The 19,269-nt window shown below is 49.7% G+C and overlaps 1 protein-coding gene across 2 annotated transcripts in view; it reads left to right on the top strand.

The window, feature by feature from the left end:
* RyR (Ryanodine receptor) overlaps positions 1–19,269 on the top strand; it is a 313,565-nt gene that overhangs the window by 12,480 nt on the left and 281,816 nt on the right. The gene's annotated exons all lie outside the window — the stretch shown is intronic.

Genomic DNA, 19,269 nt, shown 5'->3' with positions numbered 1-19,269 from the left:
AAGGTATCGTAACCTAGAACATAACGGTACAGATTCGGAAAATCCATAGCATAGTGACATAAAAGAGTAAATGTACTCCATATATAGTCCTAGTCCTATATTGTAATATAGAATGACAAAATGCAGGACAGCTTGCACCGTACAGCTTAGTCCCTACACGTCCACGGCTGCCAAATGTTCCATAAACATACAGGAGACCGCAATGCCGTCCAAGACGAACCGGCGTACAGATTGTGAAAATATGCAGATGTTATGAATGCACGCACTGATGCGCAGCATTTAAAACCGGGTTTCATTTCAATTCTTAGACTTGATTATGTGGTTATGGTTGATTATATGGTTAGGTGAAAATCAGACATGAAGCTAATCTACAAGGCACGTTTAGAGTATTAGTGTAAGCGGAATTTGAATGGCGAACGACAGATATTCACACCATTTCGTCTTCCTCCGCTTCAATTCAACCACGCTGAGCCTTGTTATGCCTGGCGGTCCCTCAGAGCGGGGAATGCCCCACCAGCTACACTCAGCTAGCTGTCGCGGTTGGTGTTCACTCCTCAGCATTCAGTTCCCTTCAATACAGCAACGACGCCCTCCTAACCGTCGCGAAGAGGCCCCTAATCGATGACAGGGTCATGGACAGCAGCTTGGTTTTCGGGTACGCATGAAAACTCGCACGGCGCTCCGTCGAATACGTTCGGCACAGCGGCACCGAGCAGTAAACCATGCTGAAACAATAAACTCCCGGAGAAATGAATGGCGGGTTCACGGTTTGCCGCGCAGTTTTCTCGCAGCGTGCCACGTGGGAGACCCGAGTAGCACGTAGAAGACGGAAGCACCGCGAGTAGCACGTTGAAGACAGGCACCATGAGCAGCACTTAGAAGACAGAAGCACCACGTTGGACACTCGAGCAGCACGTAGAAGACCAGAGAGTGGCGGTGGAGGTGGTGAACGGCTCGGCGTTTGTGATTGGCCAGTGAATTCCCTCAACTAGGGAAAGAGGGAAGAAAAGGGCGTGAAAAGCGGATCCGGATGGCTGTGGAAGAGAGGAACACTCCGACAGAGGGAGATGCTCGGGCATGCAAAGTGCTCAGATAGTTGGAGCCCTGCTGTAAAACTGAACCCATGTACTTTTCTCAATCTAATCATTTTTCTTTTTCCCCAACGTCGTTCCGAACCCTTCTTTCTCACGGCACCTGGCACGGCACTATCCACGGAACCTTGGTTGGCCGCACGGACCCCCGATTTCACAACAGTGGTAGGCAGCGGTGAGATCGACCTCACGGAACTTGGGACTTGTCTAAACAGCCTGCGTTTATCTATGGCGGACCTGTGTCGTCCCCCCTGGCGGTAGAAGCACCGTCCCAGTGCATCGTCGACGCGGCAGTGGGCGAAGGAGTGTGGTAGCAAGGGCTTGATCCTTGTTACGTGAACGATACCACTTGGTGCTGACAATGATGCTCAGGGACCGGCTGGGGCAATCGGATATGTGACGTTAGTCGCTTGTCGCAGCACGCGGTACGGACCGGTTTAACGTGACAGCAGCTTTTTTCGAAATGCCCCGCGTGGAGGGTTCGTGACCAGAGAAGCACCGGAGAAACCGGAGGAAAGTGTGTGTCTCGATGATGGCAGTCATAGAGGCGTCTCTGATTTTCCCTAGAAGCATGCAGGCGAGTGCGGGCGATTGCGCCTGCAGCGGTCCCGTATCTGCGGTGGTCCCGCATGAGTATTAAATTACCAGCACTGCTGTATCCAAAAATTGCCTCTCTTGTCTAAGAGTTTCTTTAAAGAGGAGGTGTTCGTGTTTTCTATTTCTTCTTGCCTTATTGGATTTTATTTAATTACGTATTTCTTTGTTGCCAGTAGGTAGCTTTATTTGGTATATCAGAGTACCATGTTTGCTTCTTTATTGTACTGCAAATCTCCTTTAGGCAATTTCATTAAGGCAATTTTAGCATAGCTTCGGCAAAGAACGGTACTGTGCTGATATGTACCATCAGCATAACTTAGCTGAACGCAGTTAGAGCTTCAATGTCGTGCAATGATTATGTTCACGCGCTACACCATTTACAAACTACGCCGAAATGCACACAGCAGTTCGTACTTACGCAAAGTGTCAGACGCCGACGCAGTGATGTGACGAGGGCGAAGGTGATGCATGTCGTCGAGGCTAAGAATAGGGAGGAAGAGTGTCCGCAGAAACAAGTACGACGCGGATAACTGTGGTAAGATTGACTATTATGAGCCGGTTTCATTCCTGCGTCTTTGGTCTAATAAAAGAAATGTGGTGGTACCGCCGCTGGTGTGCCCGGAATTGCACCACCTCAGAGTCCCTTTCATGCCTACTAGGGCATTTGCCATTGATCCTACAGTACCGTGTTTCTTAGAAATGTAAGCAGAATGCATAAAGTTCTTGCAGGTTGTAGCTGATCCTTCCGGCAGAAACTGTTTCAGGCACGTATGTGCAAGGACTTTCTTTTGTAGGCTCTTAAGAGAGTGTCCCTATCACAACGGTAGCTTGAGAAAAGCTCAAGCTGAAGAAAGATGCTGAAGCACTTTATCGACAGTGAATATACACATATGAACCCGTGCATGGCCCACTCATTTACTGTGCGACCTCGGTCATTTCTCCGAGCATCTGCCTGAACGTTATAAAATGTGTTGTTAACGCGTTGAAAAGTCATAAAGCACTCACAAAACCAACGACAAACTTTAGTGAGAGCATCGCGCATTTTAACCTAGCATATAGCCATACGATATCGTTTCCTTCGGTGCCTCATCAATAATCAGTACCGTACAAACAAGCGCTGAAGCAATGTTCACCAATACGAACGCACGAACAGGATTGAGAACTTTGTGAACAAATGAAAAATGCAGTGGACAGCTCCGTGGATTCCATCGCCGGGCCATTTCAAGGAGAAGCTTTCTTTGCATTTCCTCCATGCTTTGTAGCTGCTGGCTGCCGCTAGTGCCTTTGCGATTATAGCAATTTTGTCACTGGGGTAGTTGCCTCTGCGTAGTGACCGAATGGAGAACTAGGCCCAATGGTTGTGCGCAAATGGGCATGTGGCATTGCGTATGCCAACATTCTCGGCCAGTCTCCCATAGGTAGGTGCCCACTGGGTAGGTGCCCGAATAGACATGCACAAGAAGCAAGAAGTAAAACAATTCGGCAACAAAAGGCGCCCATCGTGAGAGAGAGAGAGAGAGAGAAAAACATTTATTGAATTATAAAATGGAATTCTCGCGGATCGAGGTCTTCTCTTCTTCACGCTGTCTTCTCGTCGAAGGGAAGCCTCTTCAGCACGGGTGGTCCCTCAGTCCAGGGCTCCACTGAGTTTGGCCGCGTCCCTAGCGTGCTCCAAATTCCGAATAACTGTCACTGAGGATCCCGGCGTAACTAGCGCGGTACTCCTGCTGCTGCCCAGCCCGGAATCTATTAGCTCGAGCTAGACCGTCCGCCGCCTCGTTACCCCTTATGCCCTCGTGTCCAAGTATCCAGAGCAGATTGTGTTTGATTTTCGCCTCCTCCGAGGGGTTACCCCCTCTGAGGATCCTAAGGGCAGTTTTGCATATTCTGCCCCTCATGTAGTTGCGACAAGTCTCTTTCGAGTCTGTGAGAATATTTAGCGATTTATTCTCCCTATATCCTTGCATCGCCGCCAGCGCCACGGCGATTTCCTCGGCTTCAGCTACGCTCCGTATCTCGGCCGAGACGCACGAGACAAGCTTTTCCTCCTTGTTCATTACTACCGCGATGGCCTTTGCCTCGCTTCCTATTAAACTTATGCTCGCGTCCGTGAAGAGAGTGTTCTCTTCTCTAGCCACTGTCTTTTCTATGTATTCGGCCCTAGCTTTCCTTCTGCCTTCGTGGAGCCTGGGATCCATGTTCTTCGGTATAGGCTTTACATTAAAGGTTTTCCTAATTCCCGCCGGTACGTCCTCGTACCGGTCGACGTCTCCTATTTCGAAGCCCAGCCTACCGATCAGGTTTCGCCCCGTGTAGGTCCCCGTTAGTCTTCTCATTTGCGCTTTCCGCTGTGCTTCCGCCATTTCGACGAAGGTGTTGCTCACCCCTAGTTGCATCAGCTTTTCGTTGGAGGTGCTTCTCGGCAGGTGCAGCGCCGTCTTGTAGGCTTTCCTCAGGACGACTTCAATCTCTTCGTTGGTCGTTTTAGTCCTCACTTGGTAGGGTAGCGAGTACATGACTCTGCTGACGATCAGGCTGTTGACGAGCTGGAGAGTGTCTTCTTCTCTCATGCCGCGCCTCTTCTGGGAGACCCTGCTTATCATTCTGCTCACGTTCTCGGTCGACTTCTTGAGGAGGCCGATGGTGTGGTTGCACTTCCTGCTGCCTTGCAACCACATGCCGAGGACGCGTATCATGTTGCGTTCGGGGATGAGTTGTCCTTCGAGGCTGACCTCCAGTTTCACCTTGGTGGGATGTCTGCTGACTCTTAGCAGTTCGGACTTTTCGGTGGAGCACCTGAGGCCCCTCTCCTTCACGTAGTCTTCGACGCACTTGGCCGCATCTTGCAGCGCCGCTCGCTTCTCTTCCAAGGTTCCGCAGGTGGTCCAGACCGTGATGTCGTCCGCATACATCGCGTGCCGGATTCCCTGGATATTTTCGAGTCTCTGCGCTAGGCCCAGCATCGCCACGTTAAACAGTACGGGCGAGATTACCGAGCCTTGGGGCGTACCTCTGCTAGGCGTTGCAAAGATACCGCTCCTCAGCTCGCCCAGGCCGACCGTCGCCGTTCTGCCCGAGAGGAAGTCCCTGACGTAGTCGTGGGTCTTCCTGCCGCAGTTTGTATTGTTGAGGCCCTCCATGATGGCCTCGTGGCTGACGTTGTCAAAGGCCCCTTTGACGTCGAGGGCCATGACGACGTTTTCGCCCTTTCTCGGCATTGTAGTCAGGACTTCCACCTGTCGACGCAAGACGTTCTGCTGCAGCTCGAGAAGGAAGTCCCATCGTGAAGAAAGGAGAGGACAGTATGTGGACCAGAGCGTGGATGGAGCGAGGATCTTCGAGCAACATAGAAGCGGCGAAAGAGAAGTGAAGTGAAAGCATTTCAGAAAACATCACAAGAAAGCTTCGCTCATAATCGATTCCCGCATATACGTGGGTTGCGTCTTTTTCTTCTTTCTTTCCCCCAAAGGAAAGTAAAAGTCACACTAACGCAACCAATCATGAAAAACAGTCAGAAACACAAAAGCCATAATTTCAATTTATTTTGCCCATTCTTCTTCTACAATATTTTACCACGCTGTCGCTTTCACCCTTCGATGAACCTGCCTTGACCTAAAGCATCCTGCCGATCCTATCAACCTTCTAACAGAGAGCGCTGCTCAGTGCTTACGCTTCGCCACGTATCCAACGTACACAAAGAAGGCCTATGACAGGCTCGTAACGTTACAACGCAAGCATCGAACCGAAGCAGTCGAAGATAATACCCTCCGCGAAAGAAGGCCGGATCAATAAGTCTACTGCAGCGGTCTATAAACGCGATATTGTGTCTGTGCGCTCGAGCAGCAAGTGGAAGGTGGGTAACGCCAAGTATAGGGCGACCGAGGCCGCAAGTGTGCGTTGGAGGGGATTTGCTAGCGCAGTAGCGCAGTCTATATATATATATATATATATATATATATATATATATATATATATATATATATCAGACGTTCCTTGCGCTTGGTGGCTCCGGTTTTCGGCGCATACTTCGGGTAAAGCCGCGTGCTCCCACAACGCGGACGTATGGCAGCGAAAGTCACCCTCTGAGCTTTATCGCGCATTTTTTTGACGCATCGCCGTCGTATTTCAGCCCGAAATGAGGCCAGCCTGAACGCACTTCGCCGCATATTTGTGTGCGCTGAGGAAAAGAAGAACCTCTGTCCGCCCAGCCGACAGTACCCCTCCCTCCCATTCTCCTCTGTTCCCTTAGCAGCGGCTCGAGAGAGAAATTGCAACGACCGGGCCCCTGTGGCAAGCCTCGGAAGGCCCGTGTACGTTGCTTGCTATACAAGAAAGCTTCGTGTTGTTGTTGCTGCCGCGACGTCCGGGAACGGTGACGCAAGGGCATCGCTTCACTCTTGTTTTGCGAGGTTGCGCTACTTTTGTTGCTTGCCAGTGGATACAGCGTCAGTGTGTCGAAACTGCTCGTTACGTGTGTTTGCGGGAGGAAAATATGCGTTTGGAGGAAAGCTTTTAATGTAAGTGCTCCGCTGGAAACAATTCAAAAACATGGCGCTCCCACGTGAAGATTTTTGATGGCACAAAAGCTTTTCTTTGGTTATTATATTATAAGTTGGCGCGAATAGCATTCACTTACACGCGTCTATAGTGTAACTTATTTTAGAACTCCACATACAATTGGAGAGGAGCGGTGATGGGCGAACCGCTTTTAACGAGAATAAACTTGTACCGTAGGTTTTCAGCGGGAACGCGTTTAATATACGCACACATAAAAGGACACTTATAGGTCACTGCTCAAGTTTCCTCGATTTTCACTTCTTTACTGTTGTACACGGCCGAACGACAGCTTTGACAACAAGTGCTGACAACTGACTTCACGCTGCTGATACTTTCATTTTAAATAGATATCTATGTTGTTTCCTTGCGAAGTTCCTGCAAGATTCGGCCGTTGAACATTTCGAAAGACGTCGAAACATTGCCTCAGGTGTAATCCGCTCTCTTTGCTTATGTCGTTTTCAAATGGCTTCACAACACCAAAGTATTCAATAATTGATTGATTGATTGATTGATTGATTGATTGATTGATTGATTGATTGATTGATTGATTGATTGATTGATTGATTGATTGATTGATTGATTGATTTCGTCACCCTAGGAGACCTCCAGCCAAACTGCTTGGTCGTCTGACAGTTGTAGACAAAATACGTATGGTGCAGTGTAAGATTTAAGCATGCATAAGTCGTAGCAGCTCTGATATAGGCGCTTCGATACGTATTTATTTGTTTGTATGGCTTCTCAAGACAGCCACGTAGTTACAGCGAAACGTCAACGCAACCTGTGCACAGGCTTTTTGCGTCCCTTCAGAAATGTTGACGGTTTGTCCCGCTTTATTTGTTTTATTATTTTCGTGGTTTATCTGGGCGAGTGGTATGCATGATACTTGCAGCAGTAAACGTAGCAGTAGCGTCATCGTCATGCACGCGTCATGAACGTCGCGTACACGTCGCCATGCGGAAGTTTCCCCTGCAGGTTGACACTCCCACATTTCTCTTATCTATTATTAGTGTTAACAATACACAACCGAACAGAATATGGTGGCCCGTTCACTCTATAGCAGAACGCTGCAAATTCTCGGTTTCTGCACTGACCAACGCAGTCTCACCCGAGGGCTTTGCACAATCCCTACGCGCGCGTTCATGATATTGATCAGAGGACGGAAGGCTGCTGCACCGTAAAATTAAAAGCGAGGAGAAGACGCCACGGTGTGTGCGACGGGCGCTTTCGGCGCAATTAACTCTCAGGCTCGACGCCACATTGCTCGCACCGCTTCTCCCCGAACCTCCATGCTGCTCTATACTTTACCGCCTAGCGTTAGGTAATTAAGCACGGCGCGTCTTACAACGCCATTCATCTAGAGCGTTGGTTTGCCTTTAATTACTTTTAGTTCTCTCCTACTTTCTGCTTCGATGGACACTAATTACTGTCTACGATGCTGCGTGTCGGCTCACAAGTCTCTCCGCTTTTTTTTTACACCTAATGAACGAGAAAGCAGGCATATAACACTTCTTAAATTGCTAGCTGTCATTCAAGGCCCAAACGTTCTTACAAAAAAAATATATTAATCGCATCGTACGGCCAAAGAAGCAGCGAGTTACATTATTCGATCTCATTTTTATATCTTTATTTATTTTCTTCCCCGTTTTATCGCGCGTACTTCCGCTGTTAACTTGTGCGCCTCAGGTCCTTAGGCAACTCGCCTTACCAAATAAAAACAAAAAGGAAATGTTCGCACACCAAATGGCACCTTATTGAGAGCAGCGCTGTAAAGGAATTGAAAACTTCTTACTACACGCCACTGTAGTAACTGGCTACTTCTGGCTCATTCATGGGGTTCGGGGTTTGATACCCAAATCCGGCGGCCGCGTTCCACGGGGTAAATGCACGTAGATATTTGCGCATGCTAAAAACCCTAAATTGTCAGTGTTACATTGAGAACCTCTAGTACGGTGTTTCTTACAGCCTCAGCGTCCTTTGCAACTTTAATCCCCATCAATCAATCTATCTGTGAATCAATTACTTATCCATAATTTCACATTATTTGCGTGTACACGGTGCTCGGGAGGATTGGCTAGCGACCAGGTTTATGTATGTTATCTCTCTATGCTTGACGTTTTCTCACACTCGATATTGCCAGCCTGTTTACCTTTCATTTCGGGGGCAAGGAAAACAAGCTAAGTATACGTTTATGGCAGCTACAAGTGAGACCAAATGGGTGTTGCTGACGTAAATATGATACAGCTTGTCACGTTAGGCCAATTGTTCTGAAGGAATATGAAAATAAATGTGAAAGCTTGACGCTGATTTGAAGGACAAGGCAGACATCATGACCTTGTATTCGTCATAAATATAGTGACTCTTGAGAAGGGCAGTCCATTCTACAGAGAAGCCTGGGAATTTTCTGCCTCCGACACTTTTTCCTATGCAGAGAAGGAGGTATACTGTGAAAAAGTTTAAATTTTAGGCGTGTTTTCTTGTCGTACTGGTAACAACCTTACCGTTGGACCTTACAAAAATTTATAGAAGGCGACAACGGAGCTCTAAATATGCGTGCGATGACAAAAGACGTAGTTGAAGATTATATGTAATCATTCTGACAGCCTTGGGCGTACTAGGTTGACCTGTTTCTTCTTGACCAATTTTACTCTTTCTCTCTTCAGATTGAGGTGAATCCTAGCTCACACTAACCTATGATCACTGAACTTTACCCTACCTAACATTTATACATCCTGCACTATGCTTGGATCGGCAGAAAGCATAAAATCAATTTCATTTCTTGTTTCACCAAAAGGGCCTTTCCAGGTCCACTTTGTGTTCTAATGCTTCCTGAAGGAGGTGTTCAATATTCGAAGCTTACTCCTTTCTGCCAATTCTACCAACATCTCTCCTCTAGCTTTCCTAGAATCGACGCCGTAATTTCCAATTGCCTGTTCCACAGCCTGCTTTCCCCCACTTCTGCATTGAAGTCGCCCATGACTGCAGTATACTTAGTTTGCACTTTTCTCATCGCTAATTCAACATCTTCATAGAGCTGATCTACTTCCTCATCATCGTGACTAGATGTTGGAGCGTAGGCTTGTACCACCTTTACTCTATACCTCTTATTAAGTATGATTGCGACTACAACTACCCTGTAATTAATGCTGTAGAATTCGCCAATGCTGCTCGCTATGTCCTTGTAGATTAGGAATCCTACCCCGTATTGCTTCTTATCTGTGAGACGTCTATAGCAGAGGACATGTCCGTTATTCAGCACTGTACAAGCCTCACCAGTTCTTCTAACAGTTCTTCTTCTAAGGCCAAAGATATGCCAAACAGTGCCTGATAGTTCCTCAAAGAGTCCTGATAGGCTGGCTTCACTCGAGAGGGTTCGGGTGTTGAACGTTGTAAGGGCAAGTTTCCATTGGCGGCCTATGCGGGTCCGGAGATTCTTAGCACCCTCTGCTACGTTACAGGTCTGACCGCCGCCTTGGTCAGCTGCTGCGGAGCTGCTGGGGACTGAAGGCCATGGGTTAATTGTAGGAATCGGGAGGGATGGAGTGGCCGAATACTGCGCCAGGGAGGCCAATTCCTGTTCTAGTGAGGGAGTATCTCGTTGAAGCTTAGTGGGTCTTCCTAATTTGGTTGTACCTGGATTGGTATAGCCCCACTTGATCTCGACGTTTTGCCGGTGTTAGGCCCCACTCGAAGCCTGGAGATGTAGTATACTAGGGGAGGTTATTTCGAGTTTCCCATATTCAGAAAAAGAAAGACAGAACTGCATAAGAAACCCATTTTTTCCAAGAACTATGCAAGAATGGAATAGGTTACCCGCCAGTGTCGTCAACGTCGTGTCAAATGATGTACTTTTTGCCCTGTTGAAGTGACTCAACTTGCCCGTTTCTTTTACCTTTAGGTTGAATTGCCCATGTATAACTTACCGTGTTTTGAAACTTCTGTAAGTTCTGTTAATTAATTCTGTAAGTTCTGTAAGTTCTGTTATCTGTTCTGTTTACTGTTCTGTAAAAACTTCCCCCCCACTGTAATGCCATTTGGCGCCTGTGGGTACTGAATAAATAAAGAAAGAAAGAAAGAAAGAAAGAAAGAAAGAAAGAAAGAAAGAAAGAAAGAAAGAAAGAAAGAAAGAAAGAAAGAAAGAAAGAAAGAAAGAAAGAAAAGAACGAGGATACGAATTTCTGACTGGCAACCGACCATCCAAGCTAGCTCAGTCAGATAGCCCTGCGGGCTGTGAGGCCTACTTATGTCGACGAATTCCAGCGCTGACGATCCTACGTGCCTGAAAACATGAAACTGGTTGCGAAACATATTTCTCAATGGTTCTAACATCGTTGTTTCGGAGACTCCCGTGGACATTCGGCGATGATCGCGGCTAGCTACAACATATATTTTCGGCGAAATTGAATAGACCTGAAAAGTAATGTGGAAAAAAAAGAAAATGAGAAAAAAAACTTCAGCGCTTACCGGGAATTTATGAGTCGTGTGTGGACAGAGGTACACCAAATACCTTGCGGTCTCGTCTGCCTGCCTGAGGCAAGAAGCATTTCAAAAATAAAACGTACGTCCAATTTAACTGCCCGAAAGATATGAATCTGCAGCCCAACCAATGTGGATATACGGAATGCATTTTGCCCCAAGCACGTTATGTAATGTTTGGATCCCACCGATGGCATCGGTTGTTGGGAACACGGCGCTGACGCCCGTGGTTGTACCTGGGTCGCAAGCCCCAAGGGTAGCGTTGGCCTGGCGGCCTGGGGTGCAACTGGAAGCATCCGAAGGTCCCGGCAAAGCATGAGTCGACTGGTAACAACAAAATAACTTGTTTATTTTAACATCGCAAAGAGTTGGCGGTCAGGTTGACCGAAGAAGAGAGACGGGAGAGCACTTTACTCAAAAGAAGAAATCGGAGCCCTCCTTTTGGCGTCCGGGGGCAGCTGTTTTTATACTCTCGCAGTTGAGGGCAAGAAGGAACCCCTCAATAGACGAGCACGTGAATGTACAATGGGCTAATGGTGACGCACACTGTCGTAGCGCTGCCGGTCGGGCACAATGACTGGAATGAGAGGGTGATCCCTGCTGTCGCATCGCCTGGTTCGGGCACAATGACTGGAATGAGAGGGTGACCCCTGCTGTCGCATCGCCTGGTTCAGGCACAATGACTGGAATGAGAGGGTGATCCCTGCTGTCGCATCGCCTGGTTCGGGCACAATGGCACATACTCTCACACACGCACATGAAGACACGTGGCATCGGAACATGCCTGGAAACGCCTGGAAACACCTGGCGGGGAGCGTTGCGGCGACGCCGAACGGGCCAAAATGTCTGCCGCCACGCCGCAGTCGCGCCGGCAAAACCGCGTGTCGCAGGCGAAACGCAACAGACCGCCCCGCCGGGGAAAGGAGATCCCGATGGACAGGGGACTGCATCCGCTGTCCGGAGGGATGTCGCTCGATGATGCTCATAACCGAAGTCGGGCGTCCCTCGACGTTTCTTGAGCGCAGCGCACAGAGAAGGCCTCGTTCTCTCGTTCAGGTTCGCACGGGACACTGCAAAGTGACTTCGGGAGAGTTCACATTTTTGTTCACGTTCCCGGCAAGCGTTAGAACTACGCTGAAACTCAACCGCTCAGTCAGCAAGCACGGCACAACCCTCACTAAGCCCTGCCAGGCTCTTTCCCCTTTTTATACCACTGCCTAGTTCCTTACAGTAGTCTAGCATCACTCAGAACGCGTCCACAAATTGGAAAATTGCACTAGAAAGCATATCATCACTTTGAAACAACAAAAGCAATATGTTAAAAAAAAATCCTGCCTCAGGAAGAAAAACATCAGTAACCAACAATTTTGAGGCTGATTCCTACGTTAGGGGCTTCGACTTAAGCCATCGGCGTTACCGTTGAGACTCCCCTTTTTGTAACGCACCTCAAAGGAATATTGTTGTAAAGCGAGGCTCCAGCGCAGGAGGCGGCCATTTTTGGGAGAGATGGTCTGCAGCCATTGGAGAGGGCAGTGATCCGTCTCAATGATAAACCTCGAGCCGGCTAGATAGCATGACAATTTCTGAACGGCCCACACGAGACACGCACACTCTTTCTCGGTGGCGCTATACGCCTGCTCACGACTGGTCAGCTTACGACTAGCATACAGGACGGGGTGTTCTACTTCTCCATTTTCCCGTTGGCACAGTACAACGCCCATGCCTCGCTCACTAGCATCGCACTGAACAATGAACCCTTTTGTATAGTCTGGCGATCGTAGCACAGGCTGGCTCGTTAGGGCACTCTTTAGGGCGCTAAAAGCTCTTTCCTTTGTCTCGTCCCAGACGACTGTTTGAGGCTCTGTTTTTCTTAGAGCATCCGTCAGGGGAGCCGCGATATCAGAGCACCTGGGGATGTACCTCTGATAGTAGCCGGCGACACCTAAGAACGACCGAATATCGGTCTTTGTGCGCGGTTGCGGAAAGTCTCGCACAGCGGCCACTTTTATTTCAGAGGGGCGGCGACGACCCTGACCAATCACGTGACCGAGGTAGACAACCTCGGCCTGTGCTAACTGGCACTTAGGAGCCTTGACTGTCAAGCCCGCTTCGCGCAGGCGGGTTAGCACTGCCCGCAAGTGTGCCATATGCTCAGACCAGGATGCGGAGAATATCGCTACGTCGTCTAGATACGGTAAAGCGAATTCTTGCTGTCCCCGCAACACTTTATCCATGAGGCTTGAAAAACAGTATGGCGCGTTCTTCAAACCAAAACTCAACACTTTAGGACGGAATGTTCCCATTGGTGAAATGAACGCCGCATACCTACTAGCCTCTTCTGTAAGTGGAACCTGCCAATAACCCCTGACAAGATCTAGGGTGGAAATAAACTGAGCGCTACTAACTTTCTCAAGGCGCTCCTCGATGTTAGGGATCGGATAAATTTGATCCTTAGTGATGGAATTAAGCCTGCGGTAGTCGACGCAAGGACGAGGTTCCTTGCCCGGTACCTCAACTAAAATCAAAGGGGAGGTATAATCACTCTCACCTGCCTCAATAACACCGAGCTGTAGCATTTTCTTTACCTCCGCCTCCATAATGTCGCTCTGGCGGGGTGACACCCGATACGCCTTGGATCGTACTGGCTCTGGGGAGGTAAGTTCTATATCATGAGTAAGTACAGAAGTCCTACCAGGCCTCTCAGAGAACAGACCTTGAAACTCTTGTAATAGCTGGTGTAGTTCGGTTTTCTGCTCAGGCGACAGCGGTGCTTTACTGATAAGGTCACTAATGACTTGACCGGTGTCTTCCCTGTTCGTCACTGAGCCTAGTCCCGGAAGCTCGACCGGAAGCTCTTCAGGAACGTTTACCATCATGCACACCACTGCTTCCCTTTGTCTATAAGGTTTGAGCAGATTACAGTGGTAAACTTGCTGTGCTTTCCGCTTTCCTGGCAGACTTACCACGTAGTTAACGTCCGACAGTTTCTGAACAATTCGTGCTGGGCCCTCCCACTGCACGTCTAGTTTGTTGTTTAGCGATGTGCGCAATATCATGACCTCATCGCCCACCTCAAAACGACGGGCCCTGGCTGTCCGATCATAATAAACCTTGGCCCTCTGCTGGGCCTTTGTCATTGCTTCACCTGACAACTCCTGTGCCCTTCTTAAGCGTTCGAGGAGCTTAAGTACGTACTCCACCACGACTGGGTCGTCGCCCCTACCTTCCCACGATTCTCGAAGCATGCGAAGCGGAGACCGAAGCGAGCGACCGTACACCAGTTCAGCTGGCGAAAACCCCGTAGCCGCATGCGGCGCGGTCCTTAAAGCAAACATCACCCCAGGCAGACACAGCTCCCAGTCAGTTCGATGTTCAAAACACAACGCTCTCAACACGCGCTTCATGACGGAGTGGAGCTTCTCAACGGAATTCGACTGTGGGTGGTACACTGAGCTGTGTAACAGCTTTACCCCACACCTTTCGAGAAAAGTTGTCGTCAAAGCGCTAGTAAACACTGTGCCCTGATCTGATTGGATTTCCGCAGGGAAACCAACTCGCGCAAATATGGACAGTAGTGCATTAACTATCTCAACTGAGCTGAGTTCTTTAAGCGGCACTGCTTCAGGGAACTTTGTCGCTGGGCAGATCACAGTCAAAATGTGTCTGTACCCCGTGGCTGTTACCGGCAGAGGTCCCACTGTATCAATAACGAGCCGTCTAAAAGGCTCCGTTATGATAGGTACCAATTTCAACGGCGCCCTTGATTTGTCCCCTGGTTTGCCCACCCGCTGACAAGTGTCACATGTCCTCACGAAATGGTCTGCGTCCCGAAAACACCCTGGCCAATAGTACTCTTGCAAGAGACGGTCCTTAGTTTTCTTAACTCCTAGGTGTCCGGACCACGAACCCCCGTGTGACAAGCGCAACAGATCCTGACGATAGCATTGAGGCACGATCAGCTGATCGAACCCCACTCCTCGGCGGTCTAGATACTTCCGGTACAGGACTCCACCTCTTTCCACAAAACGCGCAGTTTTCCTGGCGATACCTTCTTTGACATTGCAGCGCACGTTTTCCAGGCTGCCATCCTTTTTTTGCTCGGCTATCAAAGCCGACCGGCTGACTTTTAGCAACCTATCAAGTCCGTCTGACGTAGGCGCGATGAGCAAATCAGTAGATAGCTCTTCTAACTTTCCCGTGTCGGGCGTTTCCTCTCCAGTATCTGGCGCCTTTAACGTTACAGACTCAAGTTTATTCAGTTCGGGCGTGCTCTGAATATCAGCTTGCTGCGCCTCTGACCCTTTTTCGTTGTTTGATAACGTCGGCCCCGCAACTACCGCCTTTGCAGCGAGCTCCCGAACCTTCGATCTGGTTAAGGCCTGAACACTAGCTTCACCAAACAAAAGCCCCTTCTCGCGCAGGAGGTGATCGGACCTGTTTGAAAATAGGTACGGGTACTGGGGTGGCAGCATAGATGACACTGCCGCCTCCGTCTTAAGCGCTCCGAAAGGTCCTTCAATAAGCACCTTTGCTACTGGCAGACACACGCTATGAGCTTCCACGGCTTGCTTGATCCATGCGCACTCGCCCGTGAACATATGGGGTTCTACGTAAGACGGGTGAACTACATCCATCGTAGCTGCGGAATCGCGAAGCACTCGGCACTCTTTCCCGTTCACGAGGAGGTTTCGCATGTAAGGCTCGAGAAGCTTCATGTTCTCGTCAGTGCTGCCTATTGAAAAAAACACAACTTTTGGTGTTGTTTCCGGACACTGCGCCGAAAAGTGACCCGGCTTCTGGCACGTATAACACACGCGCGCTCGCCTCATCTCGAACCGCTTTCTGCGTTTGGCTGCCGCCGTCTCTTTACGTTTGGTCGGACTGCTTTCACTCGCATCCGCACTACGCGTGTCCCCCTTTACTCTCATGGGTGTGAACTTCGGCCTCTCAAACTTCGAGCCAAATTCACCCTTTTGACCGTCCTTAGCTCCGCGAGCCCGACGCGTCACAAACTCCTCGGCTAGCTCAGCGGCTTTAGCCACCGTACAAACGTCTGGCCTATCCAAGACCCAGTATCGCACGTTCTCCGGTAACCGACTATAAAACTGTTCTAGCCCGAAGCACTGCAGAACTTTATCGTGGTCACCAAACGCTTTTTCTTCTTTGAGCCACTCCTGCATGTTTGACATAAGCCTATACGCAAACTCTGTATATGACTCACTTCTGCCTTTCTCATTTTCCCGAAACTTCCGACGGAACGCCTCCGCAGACAGCCGGTACTTTTTTAGCAGACTCGATTTTACTTTGTCGAAATCCTCTGCCTCCTCTCTATCCAAGCGAGCGACTACGTCGGCCGCCTCGCCGGGTAACAAAGTGAGCAAGCGCTGTGGCCACGTTTCCCGAGAGAACCCCTGCTTCTCGCACGTTCGCTCAAAGTTAACCAGGAACAAACCAATGTCCTCTCCAAGCTTAAACGGCCGCATCAGGTCAGTCATTTTGAACAATACGCGTTCTCCTGCACCGTGTGCCTGACTTCCATTACGAGCGCGTTCCATCTCTACCTCAAGACGCTTCATTTCCAAAGCGTGTTGACGGTCACGCTCTTGTTGCTCTCGCTCTTTCTGTTCTTTACGTTCACGCTCTTCTTTTTCTTTTGCAGTCTCCCTCTCTTCAATGGTCTCAAGGCATTCCGACAGCTCGTCATCCTCAGCCTCTAACTCAAGAATAGCCTTTAGCAGTTCTGGTTTTCTGAGTTTGTCCGAGACATCCAGACCCAACTCTCTTGCAAGCTCCAACAATTTCGGTTTGCGCAACGACTTCAAATCCATGGTTGCTCTGAATGCTGCTTTCTCTACTGCTTACTATTGTCTTGCCGCAAACTAACCCGGCAGCAACGACAACCACAATTACCAGCTCTGTTTCTGACACTAACAAAAGCCTGGCAAAGCTCAGAAGAAGAAAGTCCCGCACTCACCAAACCTCGCAGCCAAGAGTCCAGCGCAGTCGTTCCGCTGCAGGCAACCAGTCATCACACAGGGCTTGTTGCACTGCTCCCGGATCGTCGTTGAGCTGCTCAGCATACAGTCAACTGCATCTCTTCGCTGCTGGCCTCCGTTGTCGCGATCTCACCGCTGGCAGACAGTTGTTTGAAGTCGGAGGCGATCTCACCGCTGCCAACCAGATGTTTGGATCCCACCGATGGCATCGGTTGTTGGGAACTCGGCGCTGACGCCCGTGGTTGTACCTGGGTCGCAAGCCCCAAGGGTAGCGTTGGCCTGGCGGCCTGGGGTGCAACTGGAAGCATCCGAAGGTCCCGGCAAAGCATGAGTCGACTGGTAACAACAAAACAACTTGTTTATTTTAACATCGCAAAGAGTTGGCGGTCAGGTTGACCGAAGAAGAGAGACGGGAGAGCACTTTACTCAACAGAAGAAATCGGAGCCCTCCTTTTGGCGTCCGGGGGCAGCTGTTTTTATACTCTCGCAGTTGAGGGCAAGAAGGAACCCCTCAATAGACGAGCACGTGAATGTACAATGGGCTAATGGTGACGCACACTGTCGTAGCGCTGCCGGTCGGGCACAATGACTGGAATGAGAGGGTGATCCCTGCTGTCGCATCGCCTGGTTCGGGCACAATGACTGGAATGAGAGGGTGACCCCTGCTGTCGCATCGCCTGGTTCAGGCACAATGACTGGAATGAGAGGGTGATCCCTGCTGTCGCATCGCCTGGTTCGGGCACAATGGCACATACTCTCACACACGCACATGAAGACACGTGGCATCGGAACATGCCTGGAAACGCCTGGAAACACCTGGCGGGGAGCGTTGCGGCGACGCCGAACGGGCCAAAATGTCTGCCGCCCCGCCGCAGTCGCGCCGGCAAAACCGCGTGTCGCAGGCGAAACGCAACAGTAACCACCAGTAAAAAGTCCTGTGAAATAGAATATAGATGGCATGAATGAAAAAAATTAATGTTTGGAGCGTGTATATCTATATAGAAGTCGAAAAACAGGAAAGGGGCTGACAGATGGCATAGCACACTGTGGTATAAAGTTTGTAAACAGGGATAAGGTGCCTCAGAAAGGCTGGCCAACGTTTCGATAGGAGGACCTATCTTCGTCAAAGGCGGCCGTTTTCGCGGAAACGAAGCTCACAGACGTCGTACGACAGCGCTCGTTTCCTCTGAAGTCTCTCTCTTTAAAACCAGCCGCCAGCGACAACACCCGCACGTTACGTCACTGCACTAACCCTTTAAATCTAACACGCCGAGGATGACGAGGCCGCCTTTGACGAAGATAGGTCCTCCTATCGAAACGTTGGCCAGCCTTTCTGAGGCACCTTATCCCTGTTCACAAACTTTATACCACAGTATATCTAAATAGAAAATAAGAACTCCGGTAAGGAACTGTCGAAAGCGCTGAGAAAAAAAAAAACAGAAGCACTAAAGACACAGCGATGGAAGTAAAACGGCCATTTCCGTAAAATTTTCTCCCACATAAATTAATTGCTTCAATTATTTCAAATTCGCATGTGGCAGCGTTGTCATTTGATTAAATATGGGAAATTTTAACAAACATATACCGTACCTAGCTCTCTGCGTGCCACGCGCTACGAACAAAGAAGTGTAGAGTCGCACTGAAAGAAAAAAAAATGACCACGATAACACATGAATACTTCACCGCAGTCGATGCATGCTTGCTGAGGCGCAGCCTATACCTACGCTCGAGTGCGCATCGTCGCATCGACCTCCCGACCGCTACTTTTCTCCTCGGAGGTTCAATATCAATTACTCCTCGTCAACCACACGAACGTGCTCCCGCGGAGCGAGCTGTTGCTCCTCTGTCCGCAGGCGTTGAACGCTCGATCGGAGTTGTGCCAACAGCAACGCCCAAGTCACGCCTTCCGCTTTAGCGACTACGCCCCGAGCTTCAAGCAGGCGGCACCGTCGGAACGCGCAACATATCGCTAATGCCCGCGTATACGACAAGGATCGACGTGCGTCGGACGCCGACGCCACCGCCGCCGGCAAAGTGGGGCAGCCAGGCGAGCGCCAGTGGAAGGGAGGAAAGGGGAAAAGAGAGGTCGAAATGGTGGCAGACACCGCGACGCTGATGCCCTTCCCTCTCTCCCCAATTCACCGCTTTTCTTCCCAGTTGTAGCAATTCCGCGGCCTATCCCCTTCCACACTTTATATCACGCATTGAAGTGTCCTTTTTTTATCGCCTCAAGGCCCATACCGGAAACCCGGCCCCTTCTCTTTTCCGAAGTCCCTGCTGTCCATAAGAGAGTGGTTCTCCTGCTTCCTGCAACATCCAGTGAGCGTTGCCGCTACCTCGTTGCCCCTGGATACTCCCCATTCAGTTCCCGTTTCTCTTCTATCCCCACCGTGCCGACCTCACGTGTCTGTCGTTACCTCCACGCCGCCGCCGCCACTGCAACTTTTACTTTCCTCGATTTCTGCTCTCGGCGCCAGAGTTGCTCGGTTAATTTTTTATCCCCAGCCGCGCCGTGACGGCCAGCAGCGTTTCCCTCTTTTCCTACCATTTCCCCG

This window comes from Dermacentor variabilis, chromosome 11, assembly GCF_050947875.1.
Source record: "Dermacentor variabilis isolate Ectoservices chromosome 11, ASM5094787v1, whole genome shotgun sequence".
In the NCBI taxonomy this organism is placed as follows: domain Eukaryota; kingdom Metazoa; phylum Arthropoda; class Arachnida; order Ixodida; family Ixodidae; genus Dermacentor; species Dermacentor variabilis.
The sequence above is the reverse complement of the archived record's forward strand: the minus strand, read 5'-3'. Positions and strand labels throughout refer to the sequence as shown.